Source organism: Schistocerca cancellata, chromosome 7 (genome assembly GCF_023864275.1).
Source record: "Schistocerca cancellata isolate TAMUIC-IGC-003103 chromosome 7, iqSchCanc2.1, whole genome shotgun sequence".
NCBI classification, from domain to species: domain Eukaryota; kingdom Metazoa; phylum Arthropoda; class Insecta; order Orthoptera; family Acrididae; genus Schistocerca; species Schistocerca cancellata.
In genome coordinates, this window is record NC_064632.1 from 391,972,199 (window position 1) to 391,986,228 (window position 14,030).

At 44.2% G+C, this 14,030-nt stretch overlaps 1 protein-coding gene across 1 annotated transcript in view; it reads left to right on the forward strand.

The window, feature by feature from the left end:
• LOC126092787 (vesicular glutamate transporter 1) overlaps nt 1–14,030 on the forward strand; it is a 169,955-nt gene that overhangs the window by 90,835 nt on the left and 65,090 nt on the right. The gene's annotated exons all lie outside the window — the stretch shown is intronic.

Consider the following 14,030-nt stretch of genomic DNA (forward strand, 5'->3'; position numbering starts at 1 on the left):
AATTCTGCCATACAACGGATCACTAGGTAACAACATAGACATTAAAATGTCTGGCACTCTGCCATAATCGGGAATGACAACAGAAAACTTACGATGTGAAAGATTATTTATTTAGTATCATTACCAATATAACCTCAAAGTACACTTGTTTTAGTATTACTGCCATCACCCAAGAACTAAGACACCAGTTACCAACAACATTACCAGCTACCCAAGCTTCTTCTGAATCACTTCTCATTCAATAAATATGTCAAAATTCATTACATATTATTATATGACAATGACTTCACTTAATGCAACGACAAAATAAAATTTTAATGGAAAAAAGTGAATCACTGGTTCCATCACAAGAATTAAGTACAAGGCAGTTTTTGATGACAATGAATAAACAAACACTTCATGCTCACGGTGAACGCAACAAACTTCTTTTTATGTTGAAGTTCCCCAACACGACGCTTTATTTGAAAAGATCACAAAAGTGTTTACAGTGATGAATAGTTTTCGCAAATCTGAATTGCCATTTACAAATCTGAAAATGCATAAGATGAAAGCTACTAGTGAATGTTCGACTTTAATATGTAGTATAAGTTAATAGAGAAATTAAATACTGCATTAATACAAGCAGTACCTTTATAGGTAGAAACTCAATGGATAATAATGTTACTGTAAAATAAAAAATTGGTGAGTATGTACAAAAATATCCACAGTCATAAGTAAACTAATACAAGGTGAGTTCATAATTGACACATCTCACAGTACAGGTACTGCTATACATTCAACATTCCATGGCAGTTGCAGAAATGAAATGTACATCAAATGTTGCAAGTCGTTGATAGGAAGTACATTTAACCACTGCATTGACAGATAAACCTCCATTTTAGCAGCTGGAGGACGACCAGCATACCACTTGTAAACATATGAAGGTGCTCGAGTCAGCTATCAGGTGCAGTGTAATTTACACTAATTGTTTTTCGTACCGAAAGTAATACGCATACAAGCGTGTATCTACCATACATATGCTATGTCACAGAACACAAGTTATACAAATTCAAAAATTGTGTAAAATAGATAAAGAGGTAGTTACACAAGAGAAACTCGTGGCAGGGTCGCATTAAAGCAGTCAAAAGACTCATGGCTCAATTTTAAAAAAAGTCATGCATTCGGTCATGGTTACGGCTATGCAAAATAGACGTTTAGGCGTTGCTTATCACTGGATGCCAAATCAGTTAAGTTCCGAACTCCCATAAATTAAAATGGATGCGACAGATCCATCTAATGGATCTCATCGTGTACACCAGTGTATCTGAAATGGCTACAGTCCATTACAGGAGACTGGTGTCTCGGTTTTCTTGTGCCATGTTCCAGATATTAATAAAAAAATTGGAAACATTCGTTCACAATTGGTGGTTTAATGGTAAACTCCGTTCACACTGTTCAGAGGAATCGTAGTCCAGCCGGCCGCTGTGGCCGAGCGGTTCTAGGCACTTCAGTCTGGAACCGCGCCACCGCTTCGATCGCAGGTTCGAATCCTACCTCGGGCATGGGTGTGTGTGATGTCCTTAGGTTAGTTAGGTTAAAGTAGTTCTAAGTTCTAGGGGACTGATGACCTCAGCTGTTAAGTCCCATAGTGCTCAGAGCCATTTGAATCGTAGTCCACACAGTAACAAAGAGTCAGCCATATTGTTTGAGTGTTGCCAACTAAATTTTGGCAGACAATCACAAAAACTGCACGAATGTTAAATGACACGACCCACCCCAATAACATCTTACAAAGAAATGCAGTTGATGTCTCTCAAAATTGTGTTTATAGACATGCCTCTCCCCACCAGATTAGGGGAAAGCGAAGTACAAATATATACTTCATAGTAGAAATAAGCTTTCTGGGGAAAGCACTATTTTAACTTATAATACTATTAACAGAAAAGAGATAGTCACTCGTAAATTAGATCGACTGATGTATACTGAAGTGTTAGCAATAATATTTGAGTCATCTATTCAATCAACGAACCGTTCTGTCATATTAGCAAAATGATATAAATGCAATTTTTGCGGATTTAAAAACAGGTGTAAAATGTTGTATAAAGTGACTTACCTTAAAACATTTGTTGTGCTGATTCGAAAACTGGTCTTAGAATTCGTGTAATTATCATATTTTCAAAGTTATGCATAAGAAGCTATTGATATTAATGTACTTAAATATTTTGCAAGTTGTGACAGAGTAACGAAAAGGTTTGCAGCGCTCCAGGAAAGTATTTGCATTATTTCTGTCTTGGATCTTAATGTTTATTTGTAATTAGGTTATTAATTTTAGTTGGTAATGACCATTTTCGGACCTGAGTTTCTACTCAGGTCTGAAAATGGTCATTATCGACCGAAATCTTACTATCCTGACATCACGGCTTGCCGAACCATTGTGTATGATTTCAGGTCACGGCTGATAGTGACCGGGAGAACTCTGACGGCACAGTGTTACGTCCTCATGTGACAGTACAGTGTCGCCATTTTTTCAAGAAGACAATGCTCGTCCAAACACGCCACGAGTCTCTAGTCTATGATGTTGAGGTACTCCGGTGGCGAGCAGGATTCCCATATCCTTCCCCTATAGACCATGTGTCGGACCATCTCGGACGACAGCTCTGTCCCAATGACAATGTACAGAATATCGAGGACCACTTACAAGAGTTGTTAGCCAGCTTGCCTCAGGTGAGGATATAACGGAATTAAGGCACCCTTCCCAAAGGAATCTGTGTTCTTACTCGTTTTGAGTCCTGAGTGGGCACCAAATTCCTTGTAAATATGACTCGATTTTGTAGTCACTGAAATAACAATACACACCGCCTCAACCCGCGAATTTAATTTCTTTTCTTCCTCCGTTTTTTTTTTTTTTTTTTTTTTTTTTTTTTTTTTTTTTTTTTTTTTTTGTCAAGCAGTCTGTTGCCTCCGCAAAGTCCAATAAATTCTATATTGTTTCCAATTTTACAATTAGTATATATTCATTCATTCATTGATTGTAAATCATCATTCGTTACTTATAACTTACTCTTATTTTTATCAGAAGGTCGGACATCTCGCTCTATTTAGCTTTCCCTAACTCGACAGATTCTATGACCGAGTCCTAATTTTTCTAATGTTTTGCTACCATCGTCGAGCGGAATACCAGGCGGCGTAGCGCAGTGGGTAGCACACTTTATTCACATTAGGGAGGAGGACGGTTAAAACCAGCGTCCTGCCATCCTGATTTAAGTTTTCCGTAATTTCCCTAAATCGTTTAAGACAAATGCCGGGATGTTTCCGTCGGAAGGGCACGGCCGCTTTTCTTCTCCATCCTTTTCTAATCCGAGCTTGTGCTCCGTCACTAATGACGTGTTCGTCGACGGACATTAAACACTAATCTCTTCCTCCTCTTCCGCAAACGGAATGTCAGAATTGCGTCTGTGGTGCCTTTACCTTTCCTAAAACCAAACTGATCGTCAGCTGAGACGTCTTCCCGAAACCTTTCGTGGAAACGAAATACAGCTAATAAAAGTTATTTCTGGCTGGTAACGTTCTCTCTCAACAATGCCTTACCATTCACTGGCTAACCTAATAATGACCTAATGCTACGCTAGAGATAAGTCTGTCCCTACCATCTACTTTCCCTCCGATCAGAAGTATCTAGTATAAGGAGAACTATTAAAGTACATAAAAATAGGTGCACCTACCCTTCGCCCTAAGACGAACTCTGTTGGGGACATTTTTAGTGAGATGTCTGAATGTCTGTGGAGGAGTGGAAGAGAAGACAAGAACCAAACCAGAGAAGGCAGTGATGTTGGACAGTGGGATCTGGAGCGGGATCGATGCTCTAACTCATCTCAGAGGGGTTCCATTAGGTTAAGGTCGGGTCTCTGGGTTGGACAGACCATTTATATTATTGTCCACATATTACTGGCTCACACATGCTGTTTTATGACAGGGTGAATTCTTATACTGATACAATCATCGTCTCCGAATTGTTCCTCTACTCTAAACGGTACACCGTGCTGTAATTTTGTAAGTGTCCTTCCGCATTTAGCGTTTCTTAAGCGAGATATGAGGATCACACATTAACCACAACAAACACCCCACCCCAAATCTCCTCTGTATTCAGAATGAGATTTTCACTCTGCAGCGGAGTGTGCGCTGATATGAAACTTCCTGGCAGATTAAAACTGTGTGCCGGACCGAGACTCGAACTCCTCTGTATTGTCCGCACGATACACAAGGACGACGTTCACAATGTTTTCGCCAGACTCAAAACTTTCCATCTGATTTTCAGGGAGTGTAGCATGATTGATCACTCAAAATCCCTCGTTTCCAGCCACGCACTGTTCAGTGACGTCGCTCTTTAGTCCACTTCAAGTGTCGCTTAGCACTGACTGCAGGGATGCATGCTCGTCCTCTGTACCCAACAATTTTAACGCCTTACGCACAGACATTGTGCTAGTTGAACTGCTGAACTGTCTGTCTAGTCTTGGATAAGCTGTGGATGTTCCTCCGCGCTTCTACATCAAAATCACATCACCAGCACTTGATTTGGGCTGCATCAGAAGGGTTCAAATGTCCCTGATGGATTTGCTACTCACGTGATATCCAATGACCAGTCCACGTTCAAAAGTCTCTCAGCTCTCCCGAGCGACCTATTCTGCTGTTATTGCTTCTCTGCTAGCAACACAATAGTATGAGCCTCCTTATACAGTGACAAGTCCGCCTTTCGTGGTATATATTAGGTCTACAACTTTGCTTCCGCCGTTTTGCAATAGTCGGCAGTAGCGGCAAGTGGGGTTCAGGTGATTGGTCATAGGAGTAATACAATAAGCTTAGCCATCTGTAACCATAATGTCACAAAAATATTAGTCTATTTGTGATTGCACGTGATGAAGCACGTCATTTGACTTACCCATTCCTCGACATTTGCGGGAAGTTTTAATTTTCTGCTTTAACATGAAGAAATCTGCGGTTGTGGCTCTTAAAATGCTGGGTAACACCAACGGTGAGGGAACTATTAGTGGAAGAACGTGCAGAGAATGTTTTCAACGCCTTAAGAACGGTGATTTTGATCTAGAAGAGTAAGACAGAACGTTTTCGTAGTTACTGAAACAGACGAAGACAGTCACAGGAAATCATTATCGAAAGCGACTGATGCGTGAGAGCCCAGCACTGAAACACAAACGGCCACAATACAGCGATATACACGTAAAGGTAATTTTGCAGCAGGTCAGTGCTCGACCCCATGTCGCAAAACCCGTCAAAATATACAGGAGAACTTTGAAATGAGAAGTCCTATCCCTCCCACCGTACTCCCCATACGTTGCTCTCTCTGACTACCACCTTTTCGATCAGTGGCGTACAGTCTGGTTGACCAGCACTTCCGATCATGTGAACAAGTGCAAAATTGAATCGATTCATGGATCCCCGCAAAAGACGCCCAGTTCTTCTGCCACGGAATTCGTATGCTATCCGAAAGATGGAAGAATGTAGTGGCCAGCGATGGGCACTACTATGGATCATAATTTTTGTAAGTTTTATGGTGCGTTATACGCCGACTGAAAAAAATCGCAAAACCAAAAAATAATTACTGTAGGGTAATGAATCTTCGCGGAATACATTTTTGTCTAGGTAACATTTTTAAGTGATTAACATTGATAATCATAGGTTATTGTAACCGTGAAATAAGCCATTGCAAATGTGAAATGTTGGTACATTAGTAATCTATGTGACCGCAAGAATATTGAAAGCAAGCATGCAAAAGTACATGCATTCTGTTGTACAGATCTCGGATGTTAGTTTGTGGGATGGAGTCCCATGTCTGTTGCACTTGGTCGGTCAATAAAGGGATGGTTAATGCTGGTTGTGGATGATGCTAGAGTTGATGTCCCATATGTACTCCACTGGAGACAGATCTGGTGATCTAGAAGGACAAGGGAACATGTCGGTACTATGTAGAGCATATTGGGTTATAACAGCGGTATGTGAGCTAGCGTTATCCTATTACAAAATACCCCCTGGAATACTGTTCATGAATGGCAGCACAACATGGCGAATCACCAGACTGACGTATAAATTTGCAGTCAGAATTCATGGAATAAACACGAGAGTGTTCCTGCTGTCACACGAAATCGCACCCCAGTTCATAGTTCCAGGCGTAGGTTCAGTGTGTCTAGCACGCAGCAGGTCCTCCTAACCAACGCACAGCCATGACTGTTGCCGAGGCAGAACCAGAGTTCATCTGTAAAGATAACAGGCCTTTGTGCTGTCTTCCAGTGAACTATCTCTTGACATCACTGTAGTCGCAAATGTCGGTGGTTTGGGGCAGTGGAATGCATGCAACAGGGCACCTGGCTCGGAGCTGTCCTTGAAGTAACCGATTTGTAACAGTTCGTTGTCACTGTGGTGCCAACTGCCGCTCAAACTGCCGCTGCAGATGCAGTACGATGTACCAGAGGCACACACCAAACCCGATTACCTCCCCTCGCGAGAGTGTTACGTGACCGTTCGGAGCCCGATCTTCTTGCGTCAGTACATTCTCGTGATCACCGCTGCCAATCATTTACAGTTGCTAAATTCCTGCCAAGTATTTCTGCAATATCGCAGTATCGAGCTTTTCGTATCCCTATTATACGACCTTATTCAAACTGAGTCAGGTGCTAATAACGGTGTCTTTGTCGAATTCAACGCGTGCAGATGAAATTGTGGGGGATTACCAAGCCGGCTTTCGGAGGAACAGATCAACTATAGACCAAATATTCACCCTGCGTCAAATGTTGGAAAAGAAATGGGAATACAATAAATCAGTTCATAATCTTTCCATAGATTTTACAAAAGCATATGATTCAGTATTGCAATCAAAATTGTACAGAATTCTTTTGAAACTTGGAATACCAAAGAAGTATGTTAGACTTATAGAAGTGAGTTTGAAAAACACAAAAGGTAAAGTACGCGTGGGGAAATTGGAGTCAGAAGAATTTGTAATAAAGAACGGACTTAAGCAGGGAGATGCCCTGTCTCCGCTACTTTTTAATTTAGTCCTAGAATACACTCCTGGAATTTGAAATAAGAACACAGTGAATTCATTGTCCCAGGAAGGGGAAACTTTATTGACACATTCCTGGGGTCAGATACATCACATGATCACACTGACAGAACCACAGGCACATAGACACAGGCAACAGAGCATGCACAATGTCGGCACTAGTACAGTGTATATCCACCTTTCGCAGCAATGCAGGCTGCTATTCTCCCATGGAGACGATCGTAGAGATGCTGGATGTAGTCCTGTGGAACGGCTTGCCATGCCTTTTCCACCTGGCGCCTCAGTTGGACCAGCGTTCGTGCTAGACGTGCAGACCGCGTGAGACGACGCTTCATCCAGTCCCAAACATGCTCAATGGGGGACAGATCCGGAGATCTTGCTGGCCAGGGTAGTTGACTTACACCTTCTAGAGCACGTTGGGTGACGCGGGATACATGCGGACGTGCATTGTCCTGTTGGAACAGCAAGTTCCCTTGCCGGTCTAGGAATGGTAGAACGATGGGTTCGATGACGGTTTGGATGTACCGTGCACTATTCAGTGTCCCCTCGACGATCACCAGTGATGTACGGCCAGTGTAGATGATCGCTCCCCACACCATGATGCCGGGTGTTGGCCCAGTGTGCCTCGGTCGTATGCAGTCCTGATTGTGGCGCTCACCTGCACGGCGCCAAACACGCATACGACCATCATTGGCACCAAGGCAGAAGCGACTCTCATCGCTGAAGACGACACGTCTCCATTCGTCCCTCCATTCATGCCTGTCGCGACACCACTGGAGGCGGGCTGCACGATGTTGGGGCGTGAGCGGAAGACGGCCTAACGGTGTGCGGGACCGTACCCAAGCTTCATGGAGACGGTTGCGAATGGTCCTCGCCGATACCCCAGGAGCAACAGTGTCCCTAATTTGCTGGGAAGTGGCGGTGCGGTCCCCTACGGCACTGCGTAGGATCCTACGGTCTTGGCGTGCATCCGTGCGTCGCTGCGGTCCGGTCCCAGGTCGACGGGCACGTGCACCTTCCGCCGACCACTGGCGACAACATCGATGTACTGTGGAGACCTCACGCCCCACGTGTTGAGCAATTCGGCGGTACGTCCACCCGGCCTCCCGCATGCCCACTATACGCCCTCGCTCAAAGTCCGTCAACTGCACATACGGTTCACGTCCACGCTGTCGCGGCATGCTACCAGTGTTAAAGACTGCGATGGAGCTCCGTATGCTACGGCAAACTGGCTGACACTGACGGCGGCGGTGCACAAATGCTGCGCAGCTAGCGCCATTCGACGGCCAACACCGCGGTTCCTGGTGTGTCCGCTGTGCCGTGCGTGTGATCATTGCTTGTACAGCCCCATTTCCAGGAGTGTATATTGTACGAATGGCAGCAGATAATTCAGAGGGTGTGGAGTTAAATGGAAATATTAAGATATTAGGGTATGCAGATGATCTAAACATCATTAGCGATAGGAAAGAATTTGTAACAGCAAATGCGAATGCATTAATCAAGGCTATTGAAGATGTAGGTCTGAGGATAAGTGAAGACAAAACTAAATACCTGGTTACTTTTAGAATGGCAGCAGCAGTAGATCAGGAAATGTTAAGAGTTGGAGACATGCAGTTTGAAAAAGTGAACACATTTAAGTATCTATGCGTGGACATCACTTCGAGAAATGAGATTGAATCCGAACTGAAGAAGAGATTACGGGCGGGAAATGCGTGCTACTTCTCACTGAATAGATTACTTTCATCACGGATATCCTCTAGAAATTTAAAGATTATAATATACAAAACTATCATTCTACCAGTAATGCTCTATGGGTGTGAGACTTGGTCTCTCACTGTGCAAAATGAAAAGCCATTTAGAGTATTTGAAAACAAAATTTTGAGGAAAATTTTCGGAGCAAAAAGGGATGACATTAGCGGAGAGTGCCGAAAACTGCATAACGAAGAGGTTCACGAACTCTATTCAAGCCCTGACATAATCAGTATTATTAAATCACGGTAGGCTGCGATGTGCCTTTCCCGTAGCTCGAATGGATGAGGGCAGGGCAGCGCGCAGAGTACTGGTAGGGCACCTAGAGAGAAAAAGTCCTGTGGGGAGACCGAGGCGTAGATGCGAGGACAATGTGAAGGCCGATTTGAGGAGCGTAGGTATTGAAGGGGAATGGAAGGAAATAGCCCAAGACAGGGACAGATGGCGAAAATACGTTGCTGCGGTAATGGACTCTCGAGTCCGGTATGACCAGTGAGTAAGTAAGTAAGTTGTCGAATTCAACGTATTCCGGACTCAAAACGTCCATTATGAAAGGTAGGTAACTCTCACGATAGCTACAGCGTGTATTTAAAGCAAACGTGATTTCCATACTCATAGTGGCGCTACGTGCGCCACTTCTAAGTGACTTCCGCGAAAGTTGATTAGCAGTCATCATTCAGGTGTAGAACCACAACTCGTTCTTGGTGTTCTGATTTTTTTCCGTAGGGGCAGAGGCAAAACAAATGTTCTCAGTGTTGTTTATGATCTCTGAACGCACATGTACGACGCCAAACGCCGATACATGATTACGTCACGGATCAAAATTCCGTCCGGCACCTGTAGGTTGAAGCGACCCACTCCCCACCCCCCACCCCACCTCTCACCCCTTCCCAATGATCCTTGAGCGGGACTCAAACCACGCTCACCTCAGTCGTGAGAACGGTGCCGTCTTGTCTCAGACCACCGACTGCCTCCCGCTTGTACTTGGGCCAGTGGCTGTGTCACAGCGCTTCCCTCGCACCCCCTCAGAACAGCGACGTGGCGCCAGCCTCGCGCCGAAGGAATCTCGAGTGCGATTACTTCATTAGGGGCTAAATAAGATTTATGGGCGGCGCGGCCGCGGAATACGCAAGGAGCGAACGCGGCCGGCAATCTGATCACGCCTCTCCTCCTCCCACCGGCGGCTTCTTCTGGATGCCGGCAGACACCCGAGCAGAGCCGAGCCACGCGGAAGCTTCGCCTCTCTTTTCCTTCTTTGCGCATTATCTCCTTACTCCCCTGAGGCGGAACTCGCCACCGTCTAAGCGTCCGCCGGCATAAATCCGCTCCAGGCGCTCGCTTCACGATTGTTTTCCCTGGCGTGAGAAATCCGAGTGTGTATCCGTGCGTTTTTTCCCGTCCCTATTTCACAGTGTCATCCAGATTCTGGGCGTCTCACGAGAATAAAGGCTAGATGTAATCAGATCATGTGGGCTTACGAAAGTAGATTTTGTCGAGATAAGCGAAGAAGACAAAAAAGATTTTATTGTAAGACCTGTAGTTTATTTACTAAAGCTAGCTTTTTCCCCACAGCTTCGCTCTCCCCGCTTCCCCGAACACGTTCACCATCATTCCTTCCTCCCAGTGTTCCTTTCTCTGTCCGTTTCCTTCTCCCTCTCAGTCTGTGCCCATCTCTTCTTCCTCGCCATCTTTGCCATCATCCTCATTCCCCTCCCTCTCTCTGTCAATTTCCTCCTCCTTCAGCACGCTCACGCCCTTCCCCTCTTCCTATTCCACCTGTACACTGGTCCACTACCTATCTGCTTCTTTCACCTGCCTCTTGCATCTTCCCCTGCCACCCTCTCTCTCTCTGTTTTTTTTTTCTCTGTGCCCATCTCCACCTGCCTAAACATCTCTGAACATTTTCTCCTCCTTCCCTCCCTTGTTTCCCCCATCAATCCACAGCCATCTCCCCTCTCTGTGTGTCCATCCAGTACTGCCTCCTCTCTCCTTGTCCGTCTCCTACTGCTTCCTTCACACTGGCCATCTCCTCCCCAGGTCATCTCAAACTTTCCCCATCCTTAACCACTCACTTAAAAATCAATAAATCAGGCTGATATTATTCCCACAACAGACTTGCAGGGCAGGGCAGGGCAGGGCAGGGCAGCAAACACATCAATGGCTTCAAAACTGAAACTTCCTGGCAGATTAAAACTGTGTGCCCGACCGAGACTCGAACTCGGGACATTTGCCTTTCGCGGGCAAGTGCTCTACCATCAGAGCTACCGAAGCACGACTCACGCCCGGTCTCACAGCTTTACTTCTGTCAGTATCTCGTCTCCTACCTTCCAAACTTTACAGAACCTCTCCTACGAATCTCATTCTGGGCTTCAAAACTGTTTTTAGGCCTGACATTAGGCATCCCTGAAAGCAGATCTTAAGATAAACTACTACTACACTACTGGCCATTAAAACTGCTACACCACGAAGATGGCGTGCTACAGACGCGAAATTTAACCGACAGGAAGAAGATGCCGTGATATGCAAATCATTAGCTTTTCAGAGCATTCACACAAGGTTGGCGCCGGTGGCGACACCTACAACGTGCCGATATGAGGAAAGTTTCCAACCGATTTCTCATACACAAACAGCGGTTGACCGGCGTTGCCTGGTGAAACGTTGTTGTGATGCCTCGTGTAAGGACGAGAAATGTGTACCATCACGTTTCCGACTTTGATAAAGGTCGGATTGTAGCCTATCGCGGATTATCGTATCGCGACATTGCTGCTCGCGTTGGTCGAGATCCAATGATTGTTATCAGAATATGGAATCGGTGGGTTCAAGAGGGTAATACGGAACGCCGTGCTGGATCCCCACGGCCTCGTATCACTAACAGTCGAGATGACAGGCATCTTATCCGCATGGCTGTAACGGATCGTGCAGCCACGTCTCGATCCCTGAGTCAACAGATGGGGACGTTTGCAAGACAACAACCATCCGCACAAACAGTTCGACGACGTTTGCAGCAGTATGGACTATCAGCTCGGAGACCATGGCTGCGGTTACCCTTGACGCTGCATCACAGACAGGAGCGCATCAGATGGTGTACTCAACGACGAACCTGGGTGCACGAATGGCAAAACGTCATTTTTTTCGGATGAATCCAGGTTCTGTTTATAGCATCATGATGGTTGCATCCGTGTTTGGCGTCATCGCGGTGAACGCACATTGGAAGCGTTTATTCGTCATCGCCCTACTGGCGTATCACCCGGCGTGATGGTATGGGGTGCCATTGGTTACACGTCTCGGTCACCTATTGTTCGCGTTGACGACACTTTGAACAGTCGACGTTTCATTTCAGATGTGTTACGACCCGTGGCTCTACCCTTCATTCGATCCCTGCGAAACCCTACATTTCAGCAGGATAATGCATGAGAGCATGTTGCAGGTCCTGTATGGGCCATTCTGGATACAGAAGATGTTCGACTGCTGCCCTCGCCAGCACATTCTCCAGATCTCTCACCAATTGAAAACGTCTGGTCAATGGTGACCGAGCAACTGGCTCGTCATAATACACCAGTCACTACTCTTGATGAACTGTGATATCGTGTTGAAGCTGCATGGGCAGCTGTACCTGTACACGCCATCCAAGCTCTGTTTGACTCAATGCCCAGGCGTATCAAGGACGTTATACGGCCAGAGCTGGTTGTTGTGGGTACTGATTTCTCAGGATCTATGCGCCCAAATAGGGTGAAAATGTAATCACATGTCAGTTCTAGTATAATATATTTGTCCAATGAATACCCGTTCATCATCTGCATTTCTTCTTGGCGTAGCAATTTTAATGGCCAGTAGTATATAACCACACAACCCGTGTGTCATGGAGAAAATTGTACATGACAGAGTCTGAAAAAAAATATGATTTTGCGTGTATCTCAGCTACTATTGGAGTTATGTGGTTATAAAGTCCACAGTGCTGTGTGTGTGTGTGTGTGTGTGTGTGTGTGTGTGTGTGTGTGTGTGTGTGTGTGTGTGTGTATGCATGAACGACTTGGCCTTATAAGACAATACAATGTATCATTACCCATGTTTGTCACAAAATAACGTAACACAACTGTCGATGCTCAAAGAAGAGGGGACAGAAAATGCAGATTGGCAATACCAGCAAATGTGTTGCTGTAAAACAGATATTTTTCATAGAATATAAACGTTAGAAAGTCTTTGTGCATAAATTTTATGCAAAATAATGTAGCACAGGTTATACTTCACAGCTTATAACACTTGTCAGAAGTCTGTATAAAGAAACATTACTAATCTTTTTGAAGACATATACACTGGATCGATACAAGGAAATAAAGGGATGAAACAAGACTGTAGTTTATCCCATATGCGATTTAATATTTTCATGGAGTTTTCAGATGGTGTTCTGTGATAAACACTGGGGTGGAACTAAACAGTTCGGTAAAGCTTAAGTCATCCGTAAATGCTGACAATCATCCACTGACTTTTTCAAGAGATGATTTACAAAAAGGAACTTATGAACTAATAAAAACTGTAAGGAATATACGGCCATATAACGTGACGGAGACTACGTAACAATTAATATGTTATGAGAAAAAAATGGGGCATTACTTATTGAACGACCTTCGTACTCGACCGATTGATTTCAAATGCTCTAAACGTTGTTAACAAAATTCTCGAAAGTTTCTTGACTGATTTACTTCAAAATTTTAGACGATTTTAACATAAATGTTCGGAATGACAAAGGCTACATACTTTTAATGTATATAATATATAAATATATACTCTATATGTACAATATATAAAAGGGAAACGTTGTTGGGAAAAACGCGAAAAGTTCTTGACCGAGTTTTGCACACTATGCTAATAAACATACAGACGGACAAAGACTATTTACTTTTTTAAACGACAATGTACGAGTTTTCTGTGAAAAGTGACAGCTATAAAGAAGACACTGTCCTGTGAGAATTGGCCGCTTCGTTTTTGTTTTTTTTTTTTTTTTTTTTTTTTTTTTTTTGCCACTGTTGGTTTTAACTACGATTGAGGACATGTCAGCCATTAGACAAACTGTTTCTCCCACATATATTATTTGGTCTTGGAGATAATTGTAAACAAAAGTTCCATACAAAACATTGTGATGCTTCGATATCTTACTCGTCGTTTTAGCGAAAACAGGGGAGTTGTATTTGTGGCTTAGATGCTTATGATTAGAACACCAGCACTACCACTACTA